Genomic DNA, 27,887 nt, shown 5'->3' on the forward strand with positions numbered 1-27,887 from the left:
ATTACTGGATGTGCTTGAAAATGTGCAGATATAAAAAAAAAGTTAAATATAATACAGACTTGACTGAATTGAACCGGACTCAAACCTAAAACTTTCTGATCAATAAACCACTACAGCTACGTTATAAATATTAAAAATAACAAAGTGAAAATATGTTCTTAATCTCTCATCATGTAAACATGAAAAAAATAATTAAAATTTTTTGTCTAAGTTTTTATCACTGCAGCAATTAATATTAATAAGAGGTGTAGATGACGTGCTTTATGAGAGATAACGTTTGGGGTGTCACTGCGGTTAAATGTGTTCTTAACGGGTGTATTCAAATGCTCATGCTTTTTATGAAAAAGTAGATTAATTTTCGGATGACAGGTTAGATTAAAAGTTTATTTATATGACATCTTGTTTTTTCATCCCCAATCATGGTTTATTATTTTTTTTACCTTAAATTTTATTTTTGTTTTTTATTTATGGATTTCCTTTTTTTGGTTTAATTTAAACTCGGATTTATTTTTTATTTCATGATTTTCGTAATTTTTTTTTTAGCATTTTATTTCTTAAGTACATTGAAAAAAATGCCATAAAAAATATTCTTACGTTTAAAACTACTTTAGAAACTCTAGATTTAAAATTTAGAAGTTTCTTCTCAATTATATAATTTAATAAAAGAAATATTTTATTGTTACCTATTAAAAAAAGCATTTGTTTTAAGATATTTGTACTTTACGAATTTTTTAGAACCAGGATTAAAACTTTTTAAAATATGGTTACATGTAGTATATGGATGGATATGTTAATTTAGGATTATTTCCTATTATATCTCAGTATTAATTTAATTTACAGAAATTAAATATGAAATTATCTCTTACGTATTAAAAATATAATGAGATTAAGATTCTTTTATAAATCGAATGAGAGTTATGGAAAAATGTTTGTAACGTAAAAAAAATCTGATAAAGCCGCTATTACAGATACAGTACCTTCTCCATAATAATTGTGTTTAACTCCATATTAATATTCTAATAAACCACATTTAAAAAAAAAAATTAATTCATCATCATATGATTGCCTATACTTAGGCATGTCCCTTTTTTCCCTTTTTTTTTAAAGAGAAACTCCATTTACGGGCGCCTGGGTAGTGTCGGACTCGCTAATAGGTTCCGCAATATGTTATTAAAGTATTAAAGGCGTACTAACGAGTAAACCTCCATCCCTGACTATCCACCCTTTCTGGTACAGTTGGTGTGCATTACTTCAGGAAGGGGGTAATACGTCCAAACACACATACAGATACCACAGTCAACAGACACGGACCTTACATCCACAAGATACCAAACATCACCAAAATCTCACCACACACTCACACTCCATGACATCCAATCATCACTCAGAAAACATACCTCACGCCGCACACTCCTTTGGGACTGTTTAAAGGACCCTTAGGCAGGTTCGTTGCTTGTCAGTTATTTTTATACGGATTTGAAGACTAGATCATGGATACCGGTGTTCTTTAGTGGTTTAATTTCAATTAACTACACATCCCAGGAATCATCGACCTGAGTTTATACAAGACTACATTCATACATATCATCTCTATCTTAATCCTCTGAGTAATACCTTACGATGGTTCCGGAGGCTAAACAAAAAAGAAAAAGAAAGGTCCCTTGTATATCCCATCTCCATTCTCATCTATTTCCAGCTGAACTTTTGACTTTTTGACAGCTTCCATTTTATTTTAAATTATCTGTAATTTTTATTATTTTCCGATCTCTTCTTTGAACCTTCTACCGATACTTAAGTACGTTTAAATTTACCCATTTCTCATAATACGTCTCAACCAAACAGTTCATTCTAAATTTTTCTGATTAATGTTCTGTTCTCGTTCATTCTCCTTCATCATTACATTTTAAAATCCTCCGACATTTTCTTTTTAGTTCTTTGAAAACATATTTCAAATCGGGAATTTCCAAATAAACCACTTCACAGAATGCTTTCTCAAGTTTAATTGTTTTACATCATAATAACGGTTTTATTCTGTTAAATGTTTCCTCAGTCATTGATATTATAATTTTTACTTCTGCTATTTTCCATGATAATCATATCTAAAGTACCTGTACTGTTTTACTTGTTAAATTCTTTCTTCCTTTCTGTTGACGTTATTTGGCATATTATCACCTATTCTCATCACTTTTGTTTTCTTAATATTTATTTTATTCCATATTAGTTTTAAAACCATTTGATAAATATCGTACGCTTCATATCTTTACATATATGTCATCTCAAAACCTTTAAAATAAATTATGTAATATATTTTCTTCTTTTTACACTAATTTGTTAATTCATTTTTACAGCATTTTTAATATCATCAACATACATATTGAACAAGATAAGAGATAAGCAACACCTTTGTATGTTCTCCGTAGGTCAAACCAATCAATTTGTGCATATTTTTATAAACGTTGTCTGATTTATCCCGTAAGTTTTTAATATTTCCATTAGTTTATTCTGTCCACAATCGAATGTTTTTTTCTTATCTATATGGCATAACTTATTCCTTTATCCCTTTTACATACCTGTCACCAATTTCTGTATGCATTGTCACCAATATTTTGTATTTTTGCATTTTTTTGTATCTTTCCCTTTCCTAAATCCACATTGTTCTTTTGTAACCATTTTCTTTTTTTTCTATTTACTCTTCTGTTCAGAATTTTCAGAAAAATCTATCTGATATATTATTTATTTGACTTCTGTAATAATTTTTCGTCAAAAATACCTACCGAATTTTTATGAATACGAGTCAATTAATTGTGAACAGAAAAATATCTGGTAAGAAATTATTATTTAAAAAAAAAATAAATTATTAATTTCGATATGTCTACCTTTATCTTCTTACTTTTTATTCTTCCTAAAGGACCCCATCTTCTTACAATTCCAGAAAACGTTTAGTCATCCCTTGCCGTAACGGTTAGATTTTAGGTAATATTAAGAGGACAATCGACCACTTTAAATCCATTCGATACTGTGCTTATTAAGGGAGGTATGATCTTTTTTGTCTTCGAAACCCCATTTTTTCCACCTCCTGGGCCAGTTGTAGATGATATCAAAAGACTTTACTTAGATACGTTTTAGGCCCTTATCCAAAGATAAAAATGCTACGATTTGCTGATGATATAGTAATTCTAGCCGAGAGTAAAAAGGATTTAGAAGAAACAATGAACGGCATAGATGAAGTCCTACGCAAGAACTATCGCATGAAAATAAACAAGAACAAAACAAAAGTAATGAAATGTAGTAGAAATAACAAAGATGGGCCGCTGAATGTGAAAATAGGAGGAGAAAAGATTATGGAGGTAGAAGAATTTTGTTATTTGGGAAGTAGAATTACTAAAGATGGACGAAGCAGGAGCGATATAAAATGCCGAATAGCACAAGCGAAACGAGCCTTCAGTAAGAAATATAATTTGTTTACATCAAAAATGAATTTAAATGTCAGGAAAAGGTTTTTGAAAGTATATGTTTGGAGTGTCGCTTTATATGGAAGTGAAACTTGGACAATCGGAGTATCTGAGAAGAAAAGATTAGAAGCTTTTGAAATGTGGTGCTACAGGAGAATATTAAAAATCAGATGGGTGGGTAAAGTGACAAATGAAGAGGTGCTGCGGCAAATTGATAAAGAAAGAAGCATTTGTAAAAATATAGTTAGAAGAAGAGACAGACTTATAAGCCATATATTAAGGCATATTGGAATAGTCCCTTTAATATTGGTGGGACAGGTAGAAGGAAAATATTGCACAGGCAGGCAACGTTTGGAGTATGTAAAACAATTTGTTAGGGATGTAGGATGTAGGAGGTATACCGAAATGAAACGACTAGCACTAGATGGGGAATCTTGGAGAGCTGCATCAGACTAGTCAAATGACTGAAGACAAAAAAAAAAGACAAAAAAAATCCAAAGAATAGTAGGAACTTTAAACGAATTGGATATTTCACTTAAGAAAGTTATTGATATTTTGTTTTTACGAAAAAGTTTTCCACTCCCATGGTCCGATTTTGCTCATTAATGAACTTGACTAAGATTTTGAGTCGTTCGTTATATTTTATGTATAAATTTGAAAGTGATTGGCGCAAAATTATGGCAGTTATCGTGTCCACAAGAAAGTGAAATATATATATGAAATTTTTAACTGATGGGTTTTGGGGTCTGGGGGATGTAAAACGCAAAGATATGTCGAAATTTTCCGGAAGTCGAATCATGGTACCCATTACAATTGTGGATTAATTAATTAATTAATTTTACTGAAGGCACAGAAATCAGAGCGAAATCTTTCGCCAGCTGCCACTCACTTACAGTGCGTTTCCGAACCTATGTTTATATGAACTTTATTTTCATCAGCACAACATGTCCTGAAATTTTGTTACGTTCTTCGTGAATCATTCTATATATTGTGTATATTACATCGTGCATTTTAAACAAAACAGAAAATACATTAAACTTAATAAATTAGATAAATAAAATGCTTACAAAAGTAATAAAATTTATTTTAATTTTGCCATTTAAAAAAAATTGTTCATAATATTAATTAAAATTATGTTAAATTAAGCCTGCAGGTACAAATATTTTTGGATGAAGTAAATATCTGTTTTTAAATAAATATTTTACTTTATTTTTATTTTTTTTGAACTGGCATTGTTTAAATAAAGAGGAAACTTTTTATAAAATCAAATCCCAGTACAAGAAAGGATTCTTTCATCATCTTCTACCAAATGAAAACTTTAAATTATTTTAAATTCCGATTCTGGAGTATATTTATGGTAATATTCCCATTGAAATGAATTCATGAAAATTTGACTAGAATTTTCAAGACTGCCGGATGTATAATGATGACGGGGTGCTAATTAATACACTGTACTTTGGAAATATAGATTTGCACGAATAATTATGTCTAAATCTGGAAGCCAAACTGCATATTTTTATGATTTAAATTCAACAGATTGGAGCAACTTCCCATTACAATAAGATATCAAATTAGGGTTTACCACATTTTTTAATATGATTTTTAAATAAATTAAAAAAATATATAAAGCAAGGAAACAAAAATGATAATCCAAACATCTACGAAGCTTCTTTTTTCCAAAGACAAATAGCATTTTGTTGGATCACTTTAGTTCATTTTTTTTTTTTTTTTTTGGCAAGTTCTTTCTTTTCTTGCTGATTTGTTGTTTTTCATCTTTTCTTTTTTTCCAGTAATTTCTAAGGGTTTCAATTTTTTTTTCTGAAAAAACAATATTTTCCTGAATATATTAGAAAGATATAAAGCGCCCCAAATACCGGAAAATTCCATTTTCCAGTTATAGGGAGCTCCTTTATATTTTGCCACAATCGAGCAGGAGATTTTCTTAACGAAACATTTCCTCAGCGATGGGTCGGACGAGAAGGGTGGATTGCTTGACCCCCACGGTCTTCAGACCTTACCCTCATGGATTTCTATTTTTGGGGTTACGTAAAAACACAAGTGTATTCCGTTCAAGTTTGAAATATGAACTATTTAAAAAAAGAATCACTGAAGTTGTTCCTCCTATCACGCCGGATGTATCTTAACCGATTTTAAAAATAAAAATATAATTTTGTTCAAAATAAAAGGCTTATTATTTTAACAATAATATACATTTTGATAAAATTTATATTTATGGATATATAACGGATTCTGAAAGAAACATGGCTGCCATTTTGTAATTTGCGAAGGTATTTAAGTCCTGATTTTCTGCTAATTTTAAAACTTTACTACAAAGAAGCTTACAAAATATTAATGTGATTCGTCTATCCAAACTTGAGATAAATTTTTATATAAAAATAAAAAATTGCGGACAAGAGGAGAACGAAAGAGAAATTGCCATTTTTCGTAAGACTATTTTTTGTTTAGTTTTACAAGTAGAATACAAAAACGTGTAGCCAACTCAGAGCGTCGATGACACTGCGGATCATGTCCTTTACGTTGTGTATGTCCTAGGTACGAGGCTGAACGTACCAGAGTTATTAGAGAACTCGAGAGTGGACTCCTTTCTTGATCTGCGAGTCAACTGGAAGACTCGCAGACTATTGTGGCTGGTTTCCTCCGTTTCCTCACCCTGAGCAGGACGGCTGAAGGGGTATAGTAGACCTCGGATGGCTACGGACCGCCTGAGCAGTTGTTTGGCTGGAGGTAAGCGTGTTGGCATCGAGCTGCGGTAAGTTAGTACAGAAATGTAGTTAATGTTAGCTATCGGCGAAACGACGACTGCACTGCCGAGGACATGGATTCCCATGCAGCCGTGAAGTGTAGCGACATCTCGACGATGGTAGAAGTGAAAGTAAATATTACGCGGGATTATGCGATGGAGCTGAGTGGGAGGGAGTAGGACGTCTGTCGTCCTCCTCTACCTGGTAGATCAGACCGGAGTCCATAAATGAAACCAAGTCAGGGGTTTGAGTTCACTAAGGGAACTAGGAATAAATTTCGTTGTTCCGAACAACATTTTTGGTGGTTTGTTATTTATTCTATTGCCTCGAATATTATGGGACATTTACGAAATTAGTTCTATAAAATGTAGAACTAGGCGCGGGGTTCGTGCTTCCGCAAACCCGGTTAGCTAGTTCAAAGGGCAACGATGTAGGATATTCAAGATGTCCAGATGAGACCTGCAGCGAAGGCAAAAGCTGAGTTTAAAAATCACCGATGTAAATGACTACCGACGTATTTACATCGGTGGCATTCCAACGAGGCCTGGCTTATTCTATGAGATTTAAAAATTTAGAGGAGAAAGACGACTCCCGTTAAAGCCCATCAGGGCTAGGACGGGGGTGGTGTAGCGACCGGAAGCGTCACAAGGCGGGTGCGTTCCCCCTACAGCCAGCTCTCAGAGCCCACCATTTTAGAAACACTCTGTATATTAAAACTCAATAGAAATGGGTGAATTGGCAAATTTTCCTTTTCGTAAGTTAAAAAATTTAGTTTTTATTCAAATTGACTACTTTTGATTTCTCAAAAATATGTTTCCGCGCATATGCTGTTGATTGATTACTACGGTTTAGTAATCTATATTTATTACTTTACACTGACAAATAAAAGAAAGCGGTAAATGTATGTTAAATATGTATTATAGCTATTTTGTTTGTCACGTGATTTTTGAAACGTTGGTCATGTTTTATTTTATTTACGTTACGTCCAACTTAGAACTTTATTATAGTTTAAAATTATCATAATAGTTTACTGATAACATCGTTTGACGTAAATACATCATGTTTTTTTAAGTCGATGTTATTTGAAAATGTGTTTCAGTAATTTACTCGGTATTATGTTGAATATTATAATCATCTTATTGCTAAGATAAATGGTTGTTCATTCATTGTGATTACTTTTCTTACAAAATTGTGTGATTTCTTTAAGTATCTATTCACATAAAAAAAGGAAACAAAACAAGGTTAAATATGCTTTAAAAAATACATTTTAATTAAGAAAAATATATTAACTATGTATTACATTGACCAAATGATGTATAATGTTTGTTTTCAATTTTTTTAAAGATTCTAAAATTCTAAAAAAAAATTTAAAGAAGAAAAAATCAGTTTAAAAAAAATGGTGACTTGAAACTACTTATTCGTAATTATCTCAAAAACTTATCACAGGAGAAAAATGTATTTTTGACAATAAATTTAAAATAAAATAATTTTAATGACAACTTACCCAAGAAGCCTACCATGCTTCTAGTTATTGCTTACGCTTTGCATGCATACACTCAAGTTGCGAAAGAAATAGGGGATAAAACTTACTTTCCATTTAAAAAAATTATTTTTTTATCCTTACTTATAATTTTGCAATGAAATTATAAAAAAAAAAATAATAAATTAATTTTATCACCGCCTCAATGACAAAGCGGTAGTGCGTTTGTCTGCTTTACTAGAAGTCCAGGGTTTATTCACAGCTAGGTTTCGAACATATTTTAATGAAATAAATTAAATATAAAAAAATTACTACAAAACAATTTACATTTCAGAAGCCATTGAAAATTATCTTAAGCCCATATACGATGAACGGGATTCAAATAAATCGTTTCTTGTTTTAGTTTATTAACAAACTAATATTGTTTCTATAAAATAAATTTTTTAAATTATATTTTAAATAAATTGGTTAGAATATTTTTCAGATGATTTGGCAATTTATTAAAAGTTGTCGGAAGCATAATAAGGTCCTTTCTAAATTTCAATAATGGCAAAATATTGGTTAGTTATGCGAAAACATTTTTGTAGTCTGGTTTGGTAAAGTTAGATACTGTTATTTTTTAAAAATAAGCGACAATTTCTTTTTAGCAAACATTGGAAATTCATAAATTTAAAAACTAAGATAAATTAATATTCCTAATTGTTTAAATATCGGTCTACGCGATTCATAGAACGCCAGATATTGATCTAAAAACTCATTTTTGTGTCTTGAAAAGTCATTCTGACTTTTTGAAGGGGTCCCAAGAGATAAAATTACACTTGATAGGAAATACATGTAAGCTAATAAATATTTATCAATGACGACAAGCTTTTCGTTTTAGTAAAGTGCTTCAGAGCAAAACAATACTATTTGATTTTGTGACGAACGAAATCAATTTGATACAAGAACCTATAAGAACTTGTAATCTAATAAAACATCTAGAAATCTCGTAGAATAAACGGAGTAAACAAAACACAGGTGGACATTAAATGATAACATTTATTTTGAGATTTCAAACACAATTTTATTTACTAATACAGTTCAGTTTTGATAAACAGTTATTATATTTACAATTAAATTTTATTGTGTATAATAATACAACACGAAGCATTGAAAATTTTATTAGAGCCGGTGCTCAAACTACTGTTCATCCCAATTTACACTGGTTTGAATTCTACCTTTCGCTTTTCGACAGACATTTTTACATACGTATCTTTATGTATTAATTTCTTGAAATTCATCTCTGATGTAAAATTCAAATCACCTACAATTTGTAGTTTTCGACGCTCTTGAGTACTCCCCAAAAGAAAAACTCTATTGGGGTAAAGTTAGGTTAACGTGCTGACCAATCAATTGATCCCCTTCGGCCAACAGTTTCTCTGGAAATGTTTCATCGAGATACTCACGGACTGCTCTTGAATAATATGGACGGGTCCCATCTTGAAAATAAAAATCGTGGATTATAAATATCGTGGATGCCTGTTGTAGGGTCAAGTTGGAACAATTTGATTCATTAGAATATCGATATGCTTATCGCCTGTAACTGTGCCATAAAAAAAATTAGTCCTAAAACACCAGAACTTGAAGTAGCACCCCAAAATGTGATATCAGGCTAATTTAATTGTTGCTCTCATATTAGTAATTTTTTTATATTCATCTTGCTTGGGATAAGTGAATTATTATCCGCAATGTAGTTATAAATTTTATTGCAATACAAATAGGAAACATACGGGTACATCATTTTTCAACATAGTCCCCTTGCATTTCAACGCACTTAGTCCATCGTTACACAAGCTTCCTGATGCCCTCATAAAAGAAGGTTTTCGGTTGAGCTGCGAGCCAGGAATGCACCGCTTCTTTCACTGTTTCGTCCGAGCTAAATCGACGGCCCCTTAATGCCCCTTAATACCAAACAAGTGATAGTCAGAAGGGGCAAGATCAGGACTATACGGAGGATGAGCCGATTCTTCAAAGTTGAGTTTCTGGAGCCTTTCAGCAATGTGGGCAGCAGTATGTGGACGGGCATTGTCGTGCAACAACACAACACCTTTCGACAGCAGCTTGGCAGTAAGCATCTCACTGTAACGCGCACTGTTTATTGTCGTACCCCTTTCCTCATAATGTTCCAGCACTGGGCCTAGCGAGTCCCCCAAAACCGTAAGCATCAGTTTTCCTGCAGATCGTTGGGTCTTAAACATTTTTTTTTTTTTTTTTTTTTTGCAGGGCGAGTTTGAATGTTTCCATTCCATACTCTGCCGTTTACTTTCCGGGTCGTAATGATGGATCCGTGTTTCGTCACCAGTGATGATTCTGTGTAAGAAGATGTCCCGTTCGTTACCATAGCAATCCAAATGTTTTTTGGCCGATGTCCAAGCGGGTGTTTTTATTCGACTGTGTGAGTTGTTTTGGGACCGGTCTTGCACAGACTTTATGAAACCCAAGTATGTTGTGGATGATTTCGTAGGCAGAACCGTGACTAATTTGCAGATGATGTGCCACTTCATCAATAGTATTGTCAATCAATAGTATTCGTCTGTCTAAGAAAACTGTGTCACGTGCACGCTCAATGTTTTCCTCATTTGTGGCGGTAAACGGTCGTCCGGCTCCTTCGTCGTGCGTAACACTTGTGCGACCAATTTTGAATTTTCCAATCCATTCGTACACACTCCGTTGCGGCAACACACTGTTCCCGTACTGTACCGAAAGTCTTCGATGAATTTCGGCCCTTGATACACCTTCCGACCACAAAAAACAGATCGCTGAACGTTGCTCTTCTTTGGTGCAAACAGAAAGCGGAACAGCCATGGTTAACGGCAGGGCAGCGATAATGGAACTAACCTAGCAGCATCAAACCTGCACAGACATAACAACAATTAAACCACGGATGCATATCTACGTAACACGATAGTACTACCAACATAAACAAAAAATATAACTAAATTACGGATAATAATTGACTTACCCTCGTATATTACACCAGAAAACACAATTATATCAGTTAATATGACCGGATAATTTGAAAAAAGCTTCATTGTTCCACACAATATTATCTAAAATTATTGGATTTTCTCTAATCTCGTTTACCATGATCTCACTAAATTGCATCTGCCTTCATTCTACAGATACTACGGCAGATGCAGAGGCTTCTTTTAGTTACCACTACTTAATGTCTCTTAAGCTAATATTTATTTTCATGAAAATCACAGCAGTTATTATGGAGTTGCAGTGCTAAAACTGCCAGTATATACACTTTCATAAATAAATATATCAGAAAAAAACATTACTATATTTCTGGAGTCAGGTGAAAATATTTTTACACTAGATAATAGATGCTGCTGTGGAAGGTCATTGGTGCATCCCCTGTTAAAAATTAAATGTTAATTTAATGTAAAAATTAATGTTTTTTTCTGTTTTGCTAATAATCTCTCATTAATTGTGTTTTCTTTCTCTTTACGTATGAATGGCAGATCGGATATTTAATAGATTTGTAAGCAATTATTATGAACTTGATTTAATCATCAACAGTACTTAATCGGAAATATTTAATGACATCAATCCTCGAATAAAACGTTCTTAACGATCTGGCTTTGCGTGCAGTATCGGACGAGGTTTAATACTGCACGATCTTAAGTGAAGCAAGAAGTGAATCTTTCAATAACTTTTTCTTCCTATACAAACTACACGATCTGACTCATTAATAGGACAACTGGCTACTTTAGAGTTGCAATGATCCTCTGCACATAAGTAGCTAAAATTTCGATATATCTTCGCGTTTCACATCCACCAGACTTCAAAACCACCGTCAGCTCAAAAGTTTATATATATATATATATATTTCACTTTCTTGTGGTCACGATAACTGCCGTAATTTTGTGCCGATCGCTTTCAAATTGATACATAAAATATAACGGCAAAAATCTCGGTCGAATTCGTTAACGGCCAAAATCAGACTATGGAGATGGAAATGAAGGGAGGCTTTTTCGAAAAAAACAAATATAACTTTCTTATTAAGTAAAATATAGAATTCTTTAAAGTTCCTACTATTCTTTGGATAAGAGATTAAAACTTATCCAAATAAAGCTCTTTGATATCACCAACCATTGGTCCAGGGGATGGAGAAATAGGGTTTCGAAGACAAAATATCATTTCCTCCCTTAATAGGCACAGTATCGAATCGGTTTTAAGTTGTCGTTAGTCCCCTAAACAGTACCTAAAACTTTTGTCTGTAGCAATTTTTGACATAACCAATCCTTACGGCAAGGGATAACCAAAATGTTGCTGGAATTGTAAGAAGGTGGGGCTGTCGTATGCTAAACATGTGAATCTTTTTTTCACATGCTAACATTGTTTTATTGTAGTAAATTAGAATTTTTTTCTTAACTTTAAAGTGGAAATCTTTTTTATCTCCTACTTAGCGCGGATGAAATCTAACTCCGCCTTCAAACTTGCCGATAGGGATTTTTTATATGATTTTTGCCCTCATTGGAGCAATTCTAGTTAATATTGGGAAGATCATTTCTTGGAATTTTTCTTCTTTGCCTAAAACTTTATCATCTTTTTAGTCTTCTGGAATCTCTATTCGTCTCTGGTATTGTAATTTCTTTGTTTCAGAGTTTTTGTCTTTAATTTTGTTTTCTTGTTTTTAAGGATAACTTTTTCTTCCCTGTTCAAAATTTGTTCTTTTGTAATTTTAAGTTCTTTAAGGTCTTCATATATTTCTTTTAGCCGGTTGATTTTAACTTTATTTTTTTGTTAGTAGGTTAGTAGTTTCTTGGTTAGCTTTTCTTCAAGAACCTTGTCAGATGACTATAAAAGGCTACTTTTTTCTCTCACGATATTCAAGAGAATATCGTAAGGGTTTGTACTCTTGATATACGATTTCATTAGGGAGAAGTCGATATTTTCCATCTACTATATGGTTTTTGTTAATAATTGTTCTTACAATTCTTCTTTCTATTTTTTCTCGTTTCCGTAGGTGACTTCTGGCTGAACTACAGTTTTATAATGTTTAAGTTTTGTTTTAGTCGAAAGGCATTTTTTGTTACATGTTGACCAAATTAATTTTTGGGATTTAATCATTTTATTTGCCCTGTTTTGCCATGTCAATTTTTCATTTAAATTATAAGTTATTATTTCCCCTAGATATTTAAATTATTTTACTATTTTAATTTTCTGATTGTTTACCGTAATGTGCTCTATTACCAGAGGCTCTACGGCCATTATGTTCAGTTTTTTCGAAAGAGATATGAAGCCCTATATTTTGTGCTAGGTTTTGAAGGCTCATGATTTGTGTTTTGACTTCTTGAATATTATTTGCTAAAAGAGCGAGGTCATCTGCAAATCCCAGGCAATTTAGTATGATGAAGTTTTTCTTAGTACCCATTTTTATATTTTTGGGATTTATTTCATACCATTTTCTTATGACAAATTTGAGGGCGCAGTTAAAAAGGAGTGGTGAGAGGCCGTCTCTATAAATATTATATATTTTAGCTATATTCGCTGGGAAACTAAAGAGGATTAAAAATTACTTTTTTATTGTCATAAAGTATTTAACAAACTTCAAGTATGAGAAAATAAACATGATTTATTTTAAACCGGTACAAACCCGTAATCTTTTGTATATCAGCAAGAACTGCATTGATTTATCTACAGAATTATTTTGGGAGAAATATAAATACTGGTATAATTTTATTAACTTATTTTTAGGTTATTAATTTTACTATAATAACAATAATTAATAAGATAAGTAATGGAGGATGTTCTAAAATTATATTTACTGCTTACGTTTAGTCTGACTAACTTGTTTTACATTTTACACTTTACTTAACTTAGGCGTTCTCAAACGCAACGACATTGCTTCTTCGTATTTTATTATTACATTACAAAACTTTGTTCAATACTAATCTAATATACAGCACAGTAAGATGTAACTGCAACAGCAACTCTTAGCTATAAAGTAATAAACAGAATTAAGCTCTTAGCTTGGATGTAAATTTAATTTTCTTCTCTACTTTTTCGCCTTCTCTTTTATTTCTTTTTCTTCTTCTTCTTCATGTAGCGTAATATTTTATATTAAAATTTACGTTTTTTTTTTTTTACTTTTAATAACAATATTCGAATTATATTAAAGAATTTTGAATTTATATTGGGCGTTATTTATATTTTTAGCTAATATCACGACTGGAAATAATTTATATAAATTGTTTCTTTCCTGCAACTCTCTTTTATTCAATTGGTCTTTATTTCTCTTTTATTTTATTTAATTTTACTTTGTACGTAAAATGCTATTGTTAAAACTCTGGTCGCGGGGTAAAATAGATTAATCTTTTATATTTGTCCAACTGTTGCGACTTTTTATTATATCAAAAGTACCAATAAATCTCCCTCTCTCTTTCCCTTTCACCAACCATATTCTCTCAATCTCTCTCTGTTTCGCTTTTATACTTCCTTTTACTCTCATAAACAACCACTTATTCTATTTTTCCTAAATTTTAATTTAGGTTTGGTACTGTATTTAGTTTCCCGCTGTATATATCTATAATAGCTATATTAAAAGGGAAAGAATGGCGATCGTATCAAAAATGAGGTATCGGGTTTTTTTGCAGATTTATAGTTTTAGGATCACAAAAGTTCATTTAGACCAAAAACACATCTTTTAAATTGAACACAATTTACGTTAATTTAAATTGAACACTTTTACGTTGATTTTTTAAAAAATTTTTCAAGCCTTATTTGTTTTCAGTAGTTTATGAAAGATCATCATGAAACGCTTCAACAGAGTTCATAATTCATAAAAATCTATTATCGAGATATGGAATCAGTTATACGCTAAGTATCGTATACTTCGCGATATTTATTGTATGTATAATCGTCCAAACAAAAACAAAATTCATCGTTTGGTTAAAAGATTCAAAGAGTATTTTTCTCTACCTGATGTTGTTGACTCACCAATCCGTAGAAGAAATGAAAGGATTCAAAAGAATAAATCGTTGAATTCAAGTGTGCAAGTAATTGAAAAAAATCGAAATTTATCAATTTCACATCATTCAATAGAACTGGGCCTTTTTTCAACAACATGGCAAACTTTGCGTCAAGATCTTGATCTGCAGCCATAAAAGATTCAACTAACTCAAGAATTAAAGCCACGGAACCATTCGCTGCATCAAAGGTTTACTGATTGGATCTAGAGCAGCTCGAAATGGATACAAATTTTCATCAAAAATATCTTTCAGACGAGGCTCATTTTTTGCTTTATGCCTTTGACAAGCAAACTTGCCGTATCTGGAATGATTCCAATCCACAAACGATTCAACAGTGACAATTACACGTGGGGAAAAAATCACTATTCGGTGTGAATTACGAGTTGGGCCATTTTTTTCAAAGGTGAGCAAGGAGATGCTGTTATGGTGAACGCTATAGAGAGAGCTATGATTAATGCTTTTTTGTTTGCAAATTTGGAAAATTTTAATTTAAATGAGATGTAGTTTCAACAGGATGGTGCCACTTACCACAAAGCTGCTGAAACAATTCAGTTATTGTGTCAAAAGTTTAGTTATTTGATAATTTCTCGAAATGGTAATATCAACTGGGCACCAGATCGTATGATTTGACTTCATAGACTTTTTTCTCTGGGGTTATGCTAAGTCACAAGTCTATAGCAAAAAATCACGGGCGATTGATGATTTGAAAGCAAATATTCGACGCGTTATTAATGGAATTCAAGCTGATTTGTGCGAAAAAGGTCACACAAAACTTTTTTGATATAGACTTGGCTGCGTCAAGCAAAGCCGTGGAGGCAATATGAATGATATTCAAACATAATGCATTGTTGTTATAAGCTTCAAAATAAAATAAAGAAAATTTGCTTGATACATATTACACATACATTTTACACTGAAAATGAAAATTTGGCTCAAATATTTATATGTATGGACCATTGATCATATTAGTTTTTTCCCCATGATTCGTTAACAGATCACGAAAAAAACAATTTCGATTTTCTTCAGAGGTAGTTTAGAGAAAATACTATTAAAGTAAATTTGTTGTTACCTACAATGCAGACAAAATAATTAAAAAAAAAAAAAAAAATCACCACGTCTTAAAATTGAGGTATGTTTTTTTTTGCTCTATCTCCCTTCGATTTAAACATTTTCCAAAACTTTTTTGAAAGTTTATACTTCATATATATAGGACTATCAAGAAATTTTTACAATTTTTAAAAATTATAGTCCGAAACTAAAATGCAGAAAAGGTTTTTAAAAAATTTTTTTCCTAAATTTGGCCTTTTTTTAAGGGGGTGTTAAATTTAGAGAAAACTACTTAAGCAAATTTTTCAAGCTTAAAATGAATATTTTTAGAAAAACATTTTTAAAAATTTATTCCCACCTCTTAAAACTATATATTCTGTTTTTTTTATATATTTTTTTTTGTTTTTTCCTCTCTTAATTTTTATTATTAATAACAACCAGAAAAAATCAAGAAATTTTTTCCAGCTTTTTTTTTGATTGTGAAAAAAAGATACTTTCTTTTATAAGACGAGTGTGATCGCTATTCTTTAAACATATAATATTTGAGTTATTTTAGGCTCTACGGTGGTTCCGGGGTAAAACAGAAAAAGAAAGAAAGCTAATTCATATTATCAGCAGTAGTTTATTTTTCTTTGTACTTTTATAACTGTACGTTATTGGGTAGGTACATATTGAATAACATTTAATCAGTTCTTTTTGTAGCGCTTTGAAGGTCAAATGACGTATATATGTAACATCGCGCGCGCGCACACACACACACAGACAGACAGAGAGAGAGAGAGAGAGAGAGCGCCATTCTCTCTAATTCTCGTGCGTGTGTGCACATACATTTGAGATAAACAAAAATATATAATTGAGTTTAATGCTTTAGTAAAAATTAATAAAGCATTTTTTTTTTTTACATTCGTTTAAAATGAAGTGGTTTGCAATATTCAAGTTTTTATTGGATATTTAATTTTACATTAATAATTTCCGGCAACACTAGAAGAACTAATGAATTGATTTTCATCGTGAAATAAAACCAAAAAATAGAGTTATAAAACCAAATGTTTTTTTTTTTTTGCTTGATGATATCCCCATATAGGTTTAAAGCTTGTTTATTTCTATAACCTTCATTTTTTTATTTATATCAAGCGGATACATAGTCTAAAACAGCGCAACGCTTCGCATTTGAAACTACACTGATCTTCTGCTATCCCTTACGCCTCTTTTATTCTGCTGAGTACACGACGTGTTCAAACGTATCATATGAATGTTCGAACACGTCGCTCTTACAGCGAATATTATGCAAGCCGCCCATTTACAAGGAGTACGTACACATCAAGTTGGAACATGTAAATTGCTCTTGTTTGTACACTTCAAACATGCATGTTCATATCCGTCGCTATCGACGCAGCTAAATCGTTTTAACTTGGTTCATTGAGTTGGGGTTGGGCGATCGCGAAAAATATTCATATATATATATATATAAAACATATTTTTTATAAAACCGATTTAAAATCGGTCGGTATAAATCATCATCAGGTTATGTAGGAAGAATTAGAAAAGGTAAATATAAAAACAAAACTTAAACTGGTAGTCCTGTGAAATGTAGACCTCGCGCATTTTGTAGAACTCAATTTTTAAATTGATCTGTATAATGAAACTGATTAAAATAATTATAAAATGGAATTGTGAATTGTAATTGGTCATGAAAGATTTACTCGGTACTAAAAATTATTCTCCTCTCTTAATAGAGAGTAGAACCATTAAACAATGGTTGGTGATATCAAAAAACTTTACTTATTTTTAGGCCCTTATCCAAAGAATACTAGGATCTTTAAACGAATTCGATATTTTACTTAATACAAAATTTATAGCGATATTTTGTTTTTTTTTTCAAAAAAGCCCGCGATTTCCACCCCCTTGGTTCGATTTTGGCCGTTAACGAACTCGACCGAGATTTTGGGTCTTTATATTTTACGTATCAATTTGAAAGTGGTTGGCGCAAAATTACGGCAGTTATCGTGTTCACAAGAAAGTGAAATATGTATATAAATGCATGTATAAACTTTTGAACTGACGGCGGTTTTGGGATCTGTGGTTGTGAAACGCGAAGATAGATCCAAATTTTCCGGAAGTCGAATCATGGTACCCATTACAATAGGTAGCTTTCTTATGAAATCTACTTAAATAGTTGAAATTTCAAAATGAATTTGAGAAGTATTATTTCTTTTTCTTTACTTTTCATTGTGTGTTTTATTTAAGTCTGCTTTATTATTATAATTTATTTTAATTTGATTAGTTTACAAAAAATAAATATTATTTATAATTTATTATTAGCTGAATTATCCGTTGTTACGATTTCAGTTATTAACAATTATCTGAAAGAGAATCATTGGAAATTGTGAAAAAATTTTGCGAAAATTGTAAAATCGGCTCATGAGCAGTTCAAGCAGAAAATTAACGTTTAGATTACTGCTTTTCGCGTACCTAGCAAATTTTTTGGTGGAACTGTTCTTTAACCTTCAGTTTTTATTTGCATCAGATAGATATCTTTTTTTATTGTTTTATAACTTTATTTGTTCTTGTATTTATCTGTAAATTTATTAATTTCCTTATTAACTGTTAATGATAATAATTATTCGACAAGCGAGATGTGTATCTAGTTCCAGATTTTTATAATTTAATCAGTAAATTCGTTGATATTTTTCTCATACGAATTTCTAAATAATATATGCGCCTTTGTTTTATTTCTGCTCCTAACTTATATTTTAAATTTTCCTAATATATACATTGCAATCTGTTCAACTAGTGAACAATAACAAACCCCTCCCCCAACGGCCCAATGAGATGAGGCTGATTTGTAAATGTTACGACATGTAAATGAGGTGTTTTCTTGTACAGATTCAGGCCGAGCAATCCCGAGACGTGTGGTTAATTGAAACCCAATCACCAAAATGGTGCACACTGTCTAGTATTCAAATCCGTATAAGAAACAAATAATTCTTGCTAAGATTTGAACCCCAGAACCTTCAACTTCGAAAATCATCTGTTAAACAACTGATTTGCAACGACGAGTTAACAATTAGAGCAGCCCGGTGTCATCCTTATTAAGTACTTATATTTTTAAAAATGCACTTTTCTTTTTATAAAGACGGAGAACAATCTGAATTAACTTAACATTAGAAGGATATTTGGTCCCAACGGCTTTTTATTAACGTCATTACTATACAAACCATCATCAAATATTTATATAGAAAATAGAGATAATATTAGACCGCAAACACACATGCTTGTCATTTCCGCTCTATTTTTGTTATAGGTTAGCCTGTATTTATGTTCATATATTTTGTTTGTTTAAATAACACCGGTTTGATAAATAATGATAATATTCATTTCTAAGAAATAAAATATATTGACGAAAGATGAATATGGTATTAGGAGAAAAAACGCAATTATTCTATAATGCTGATGCGATCAATCTGCAATATATTTTTACTGCATTCTTCCGTCTTTTCATTTTACCATCACTTTATTTATGGATAAATTACGATATGTCTATTTTTATCTTCATACTTTAAACCTAAATCTAAATGCGTCTAATTCTAAATGCGGACAAATTAAATAAACTACGCAGAATAAAATGCGTTTAAATATTCACCCATGCACCCGCAGTCACAAACTCTCTCTTTCTCTCTCTCTCTCATACAAAGTATGAATGTACACATAAGAAAAAGATTTTAAAACAATGTTAAAAAACAATAAATGAAATTAAAAAAATTAATAAATACTAATTTTTAAACATAAGTTATGATTAGCTTATAAATATAATTTTATAAATATTGTTTTTATTCATTTAAAGTTTTTTTTTAAAAATTCATCATACAGGAGAAAAAAACAAAAAATGCATCAAGGGAAGACTGAGTAGGACTGCTGATAGAAAATAAAATAAAATATGTTACAGATTTGATTGTTGAATTTTTTTTACAGAATTCCCAAAGCAAGAAGATATAAAAACATTGATGAAAATTAATTATTAGTACTTTCTCACAATATTAAATATATTAAAAATATTAGGCCCTTCTTAAAATATTTAACAGAAATTTTAAATCAAATTTATTAATTTAATCAAAATTAATGAAGAAACTTAATTTTCTAAAGTTTTTTATATTTCTGTTAAGTCTATTACAATTGTTGATATCAGACCAGAAATTATGGCCCTAATGCCAAACAAATTATTTAAATATTTTGATGTTACACTGTGGAGGCTTTGAAAATATTATGTGAATTAGTCAAAATAACTTTTTCAGTATCAGACAATTGAGGGGAAGTTCTTAAAGTTCTCATGAGTTCTCATGAAATTCTCAAGGAAGTTCTCATGAAATTCTTAAAGTTTATGTTTATTCTATTAATTAGTCTCAAAGTTTTGGTTAAACTGATATATATTTATTGAAACAATAAATAAATATTATAATCAGAGTTTCATAATTATACATAATACAGATCGTTTTAGAAATGGGTATGTACACTGTTCTGAGGATAATAATAGGAATTACTCTTTGCTATTTTCCTTGGATAAAAGAAATTACTATTTGCCTGGATGGATCAAGGGAATTCATAGTGAAAATTGATTACAGTATCAAAAAATATTCAATTAATTTCCTATATATAAAAAAAAAGTAAAGTGCTAAAAGGTCCATACAGATAGATAAAAATAATAGAAATGTGATATATAATAGAAAAGGAAATATTTGAGAAAAAATGTTAAAGTCATTAATGGAAATTATTTAAGTAGAAAATCATTTTATTTTACTCTGATAAAATGATAGAAATTTTTTAAATGAGCTGATAATTTCTTAAAATTACAAAAGAAATATAAAAAATCCTTTCTTGTTTGTTGAGATAAATTAATATTAATCCATTGCATTAAGTAAATCTTATTTAACTTATTTAATTTAAGTATCTTATTTAACTGTAGTGATTATTGTTACTTTTTAGAAATAAATTACTATTTTTTTTAATTAATAAATTTTTTTACAAAGATAGCATATTCAAAAATATAGATGATGAAAATGTCAACATTTTTAATTTATCAATATTATGTTAGTTTTGTTTTGTTTACTGCTCACCAAAGAATGATTTAACAGCCCCTTTTTACTTCCTTGTACGAAGTAAAATCCATTTTGACTAGTTTTGGCATGATATCTATACGTATGTATGTTTGTATATATATATATATATATATATATATATATATATATATATATATATGTATATATATAAAAAACGATTAGTTGTAGTATGTTGAAATTTTGGATTTAGGACTGTTGTAAATCTAGTTGTATACCTCCCCTTTTGATTGCAATTGTCTGAACCAAAAGTATTCAAAACAGCCCAAAATCAAAAAAAATTTGATTTTTTTCTTTTTCTTAATTGCAATAACCCTCATTGAGAGTTTTTCAACAATATGTCAAAAAGGTACTTACTTTCATTAATTCTAGAGTTATAGCCAAATGAAATTTTAATAAATGAAATATTTGGATCTTAGAAGGGGAAGGAACATTGATTCAAATCAGACCTCATTCTTTTTTTTAACTTTTTTTTAATTTATTTTTTTAGCTTTTTTTTAATTTAAATATATTGATTTAATAATTCGATAATAACAATAAAAAAATATGAAAAAATCAGAAGTTGTTAGTGAAATAAAATTTTATGTACTTTTAAAAAGGTGTATATGTAATTGAATAGTCAGTACATGTGTATAGGTAACAGATTTGGTGGAACATCTGATTATTTAATATTAATTGAAAATTATAATTTAGAATTACATTATTTTTTAAGCTTTTAGTTTAATTTCTGTTTTAATTTTATTTAATTATTCTGGAATTTCTGTTTAATTTATCTACATTAAAGTTAACTACAGAGTGACTGAAAAATAGACCCTCACAAGAAAAGCATATACAATGAGGCATACATGTCCATGATATTTAATAAATTGCAAAAAGTTGTTATCTTTTAGTTCACTACTCCTTTGATATTGTAGGATATATTCTCCCTAAGTTGGAGTTGAACATCATTTCATTTATTTATATTTTGTTGCCAATCATTTAATCGCTCTTTGGTTTGATATAATTCTTATGATTTTAATTTGTGTACACATTCTCTAGTTTTCAAATTTTCTCTCTCTTTATATTCATCATCCTCTCTTAATCTTTTTATTCTTTTCTTAGTCTTCATGTCTCGTCAAGTTAAGTTCTATTGCAATACTCGTTTGATACACTTCATTGTCCTATTTAATTCATCATTAACATATACACAAAATGATGTTAAAAGTTAATTATTTACAGTTAATGTATACCAAATGTAATAACATTAAGTATAAATAAAGTTTCATGTTTGATTTATTAATAATTATTAACCTCTAATTGTAAAAAATCTTTACAATAAATTAGAATTCAATTAGTTATTAATGAAATAAAATTTTATGTACTTTTCATTTTTTTTAAATGTGTATATGAAATTTAATAGTTGTACAAGGAAGTCATGTGGTGTCCACATCAGATTTTTTTATTCAAAAACTCAATCTGATATTTAGAAAGAGACCAGGAGATATTATTTTTCAGATAGAAATACATGTAGGTTTAATAAAAATATTAAATAATAATGAAAAGCTTAAAATTTTATAAATATGGAATAAATCATATTTATAAAATTGATTTTGTCCACAAACAAAATCAATTTGAACATCCCACAAGAACTTGGTATCTGAAAAATACTCATAAAATATAGCATGCAATCTGTAATGCTATATTCATATGGCAACAAAATAGTTGCATACAGAATATAAAGAAGTTGATTAAAATAAGATACATTTTCATTTATTCTATAAAAATAGTTGACGACGGCTGTATTGATATTACAATTTTAAATAGAACCATTGAAGCTGCTTTAAAAAAATGTTATTCATCATAGATTGATTTTCTATACTAACTGAAGATAGTGCGTGCAAACAGCATTCTCTGCTTTCTACACTCACTATCTACCTAGTATTTCTTATGGCTGTGAAGTATGAATACAGAACTTGTCATAGTAGAATTTGGTCAAATTAATGATGCTCATTATATAATCACATTCTTTGGCATTTAATATGAAACTATCACTCATAAAGCTGAATGTTCACTTGACAGTGAACATTCAGATTAAGTGATTAAATGGATTTGACAGTTTAATATGCAATACAACATTCAATTGGGTTAAGAGTACAACTGGAAATACTTCAAAATGACCTCACATGAAATTTTGTTATACATGGGATTAACTATACCCATTTGCAGGAACAATTATTGCCTCATTTTGTAACTAATACCTGCCATCATTTGGTTGTATCTATGTCAGACATCATAACCAAAAAGATAGTAATAAATCTGACGTGAGTTAAAAGTCACTCCTGAAATTTGGCTAGTTATTCTTAAGAAAATAATAAGTATTCCAAGCCAAACGAGCCAAAGAACTGACAGATGCCAAGCCCACAAAAATGCAGATGTTCAGCTCTCAGATGATAACTTCACTCTGTTCACCTCAAGGATTGGATGCATAAAGAACATCATCTCAGAGAAAGCAACTCTAAATATTACCTGTGTGGCTTTGCCTTAGATGTTTTACATGAATCACAGCCAGGAGGTGAGTAAAATAATGATCATGAGAAATTCCAACTGAATTAGTGTGTAAACTTGCAGTTATCAGAATGGAATAAATAAATTAATAATAAAAGTTTTTCTTGTCTTACTTTCATTTTTTCAGAAAGATAGAGCCACAATATTCTCTTACCACATACTTTATTCTGCAGCATTGTTATTGTAATAATTCTGTTCAATTAATTTCATATTATAGGAAATTTCTGTTTTGAACAGAATTGAAAAAATAATTATCAAGGGACTGCCTTCCTGATAGAATTCACTAAACTGAAACAAATCAATCCGGTGAACTTAACTCAAAAATGAATTAAATAAAATCATTTTTATTATTTTAATAGGTATATCATACTATATTATATGATTTAATTTTTGTTATAAATTATTTTAAATGTTATTCGTATTGTAATAGTTTTATAAATGTATATTAACTTATTTTAACCTATGTGAATTCATAAAAACAATAATATTTTATTTTAATAAAAATATTATTAAAGTAAAAATACAGGAAGAAAAAAATTACTTACTAAAACTGTTGTGTGTAAATGACTAAATCAAACTAAACCATCTGCTCGAACTTGTTACCCATTTATTTGTTTCCTATTCTTCTTCTAAGTCTTTTTTCCCCTTATTTAATGGGGTTCTATTACTTCTTATTCCTCTTATAGATTCAATAAATTATGAACTAAGCTGTGACTATGACAACTGTTCAATAGGCCTTGTGTACTGTGTTATTATTATTAAAATTGTGTGTAGGTAGAAGGGATATTACAGGCTTTTGTGTACATGTACTGTAAGTTACAGAAGGGGAAATGAGGAAAGTAGAGAGAAAAAAATAGTAAAGGAAAGGAAGAGGGCTGTTGTTTGACCATGCGATTGTATTCTATCCAATCAATACACAAGTTATTACTTTTATTATAGTTTAACATCATCACCTCTATCTACAAAATACAAACTTACTTTAGGTTGTTGTCACTATTGTATCTAGTAGATTAAATAGTACTCATGACCATGTACTTTTATTGCAGAATTAATTACCTTTTTTACTTGTTATTTTTATTAGTTATGCCATTGAAATGAAGAGATAGAATTGTTTATGCATAAGAATCTGATACTTTTAATAAGAGTAGAAAGTGAGGCAAACTGCAAAGTAGACAAAAATTTAGCTTATATTTTTGCTTTTTAATTTACATATTGAAGAAGCAATAAAGGAATTAAAAATAATAATAGAAAAGAGTTACGGTTCAGACAAAAAAAAATGATAAGATTTGATGATAACTACAGTATTTTGTCTGAAACTTGAAATGCGTAAAATAGTGAATAGTATAAACACTTATTCTTGGAGAAATTCAATTTGAAAGTAAATTATAGTAAAACAAAGATGGTAACGTAGGTCTACAACAGAATAATAATTAAAAATAAAATAATTATTAAGATTTCTTAAATAATTATTAAGATAGAAGACACAATTAATTTACCAGAGTTTATAACATTTTTCATTTGTTCTTTGTGGATGATGTAAACAAGATATAAAAGTCCCAGGAAAGATTTTAAACAGAAAAATTTGTTGGTATCAAACAGAATTTTATTAATTAGAGGAAATTACTAAAAATATTTGTTGGATTGTAGTTATTTTAGCAGTTATAAAAATGAATAATAAGGAAGCCAAAAGTAAAAGATTGATTGTTACAGGAGAATGTTAAAAAATTGTGGGTTGGTAGAATATGAAATGAATAGGTTGTAAGATAAATAGAAAAGAAAAGTTTGTGGCAGAAACTTGTAAAAAAACGAGGTTAGTGGTCCATTTATTAACGCACTGCAGGTTTAATTTTTTGATTAGATGGAGTGAACATGATACAAAAAGTAAAGTATACAAAGATTAGAATTATGTGAAATAAATAATTAATTATTAGATTTAAATATTAGATTTAAGAGATTGTTATGGCTAAGAGAATAGAAAGGTATAGAGAAGTACATCAAACCAGTAAACGCTGTTTTACACTGCCTTAAGAGAAAAATAAAGAAAATATTGTGTATTTTTTTTATATTCTTAAGGTAAACTTATACATGATAATGTATTTTAGCAAAATTTATATTTTATTATATATGTATAAATATGTTAAGTGTCACAACCATAATGGTTTTAGGTGATCTGACTTGAGCCAAGTCACTCATGAAAATGATACATTCATTCTCAAGAATATTATTCATCTTTTTTCAGGTTTCCTTGAGGAAAAGTAAGGAGTTTAGTGGTTTCCTGTGGCTTCTTCATTGAACCAATGTATAATTTTATGTATCAGTATGTCAAATGCACCAAAAAAGTAGGTGATATTTAGCTTTACAAATAATAACTTTATTTGCTGCATCTGTATAGTGAACATTATTAATCTAGGAGAAAGGAAAACTGAATGGTGCCTCTTCTACTTTAGATGATTTCCATGCATCAAGCCCGTGAAAGAGTAGAACAGAGAGTGTAAGCCAACAAATTAATCAATCTGTCGTTGTAAAACAATGCATTATATACACTATTTCAGCCCAGCAGGGAAAATCCTATGTTTCATTTGTTAAGCATAACTATTACAATAAACATGAGTTGTAAACATTCATTTTTCTTACGGCACATTTTTAAAATATGAATTTAATTTGACAGATTAAATAAAGAATGTATTTCTTACTATTAAGATCTTGAAATCGTTGTAATTCTGTGTAGTTTACAAAATTAAATTGAATTCTCAGAATGTAAAATAAAGAAAATAAATGTATAGATTATTTTCAGACACCATATAATCAAAAAATCAAAGTCAGTAACTGAATACTAATATGAATCCAACCAATTATATTTCACACAGTTACGAATCAATAGACACGTACATGGCTCTCTATAGTTTTTTCAAAAATGACTACATTTTCCATGAACGCTCTGTTCTACTATAAATTCTAATAAATCTTTTAAGTTTTGAAATTTTTAAGAAGTATACAGGTGTTTTTTTTTTCAGAAATTAATTTTTTTATATTCTATTTTTTCTGGGTATTTTTTTTTTGTCTGAGGAACAAATGAAAATTATTAAAAAATCGGATACTATTAATGGTATGGTGGTACCATACCATGGTATGGTGTTTCCATAGAGAATTTATTTTTGTGTTTACAGATGTATGGATAAAATCATGGCAAGTTTCAAAAGATTCTATCATTTATCATTAATAATTTAAATCAATAACAAACTATACTACTTCTAATTTCTTCTAATTGCAATACTCACTTAATATATACCTAATAAAATCTACTTCAATTTGTAGTTTGCAAAGACTTAATTTAAAAACTGATTAAACATAATATTTAAAATGAACTCACTCTTAATTCAGATGAATTAAATAATGCTGATCAGTTTTTTTTGTACTTTCCTGGATGTTTTATGAATTGAAATATTATAGGTGATGCAGACAGAAGTTGATATGAGCTATAACAGTATTTTTAGTGAAATATAGAGAGTGTGTAGTATTGTAAAAGAGTTTTATATGGCTTCAAATAATATAGAACATGAAACCTTACTAACTCCTACCTTCTGGGCTTTTTGTCAATGTATGACTATTTTCTAGTCTATTTTTAGTGTTTTTGTATTAGTTTAATTAATTATATTTAAATAAAATAATCATGAATTGCTTTACTTTACCTGCTTTTTAATATGTAGATTAGAAATTTATTGAAGTTATAATTTATATATTCAACATATTACTAAGGATATAACTGATGCAAATATATAATTTATAAAATAATTTTGTAAGATAAAAAGTTTCACTTTTTAAAAAGAGTATCTTATGGAATTATTTCATAATTTCTCTGTTAGTGGTTGATAAAGAGTTGATGTTACCTGCAGCACAACCTAGCTCTCCTTCTTAGTTAATGATGGCAGCTCATACACTTCTAATTATCAGATAAGAAAAATTAATTTGTTCCAATAAACTGTGTTTGCCTTGAATTAAACTTTATAAACTATGTTATATAACATATAAAGTTTATGTGTACCCAATACTACTTCTAAAAATATCCTTGAGATCTGTTAAAAGATGCACATAAGGAAACTAATATTTCAGTGAATAAATAAATATGGACATCATTATTTTGGATTTGCTATGTAGATTGCACAACTGAGAAAAATTATCCACAGATAATTTAGACCAAGTTTGAAGGTACGAGACCTAAAAAAGTACATAAATCAGGTTGGAAGAAAATTCCAACATCAGAATCGTATGATTTTCTTTTCTCTTCGTTTGCAATAAACTTACTTTTGTATTAAACATCCACTTGTTTGTATCATATACTCTTCACTTTGTGTGCAAAGCACATTGCTTAACTTCAGAAGGATATCTGGTTGTAAAAAAAACCTGCCAAATCTTTTTCACCTAAGCCTAAAAAAATTGATATAAAAAACTAAGAAATTATGGTTTAATTTAAA

The 27,887-nt window shown here is 29.7% G+C and overlaps 1 protein-coding gene across 1 annotated transcript in view; it reads right to left on the reverse strand.

Annotated features, from left to right (window-relative positions):
- Ggamma30A (guanine nucleotide-binding protein subunit gamma-e) overlaps nt 1-26,921 on the reverse strand; it is a 74,572-nt gene extending 47,651 nt beyond the window's left edge. The window contains exon 1 of the mRNA XM_075375643.1: nt 26,786-26,921. The gene's annotated coding sequence lies outside the window, so the exon portion shown is untranslated. The remainder of the gene's footprint in view (nt 1-26,785) is intronic.
- Between the last annotated feature and the right edge of the window lie 966 nt (nt 26,922-27,887).

This window comes from Lycorma delicatula, chromosome 9 (assembly GCF_047948215.1).
Source record: "Lycorma delicatula isolate Av1 chromosome 9, ASM4794821v1, whole genome shotgun sequence".
Classification (NCBI taxonomy): domain Eukaryota; kingdom Metazoa; phylum Arthropoda; class Insecta; order Hemiptera; family Fulgoridae; genus Lycorma; species Lycorma delicatula.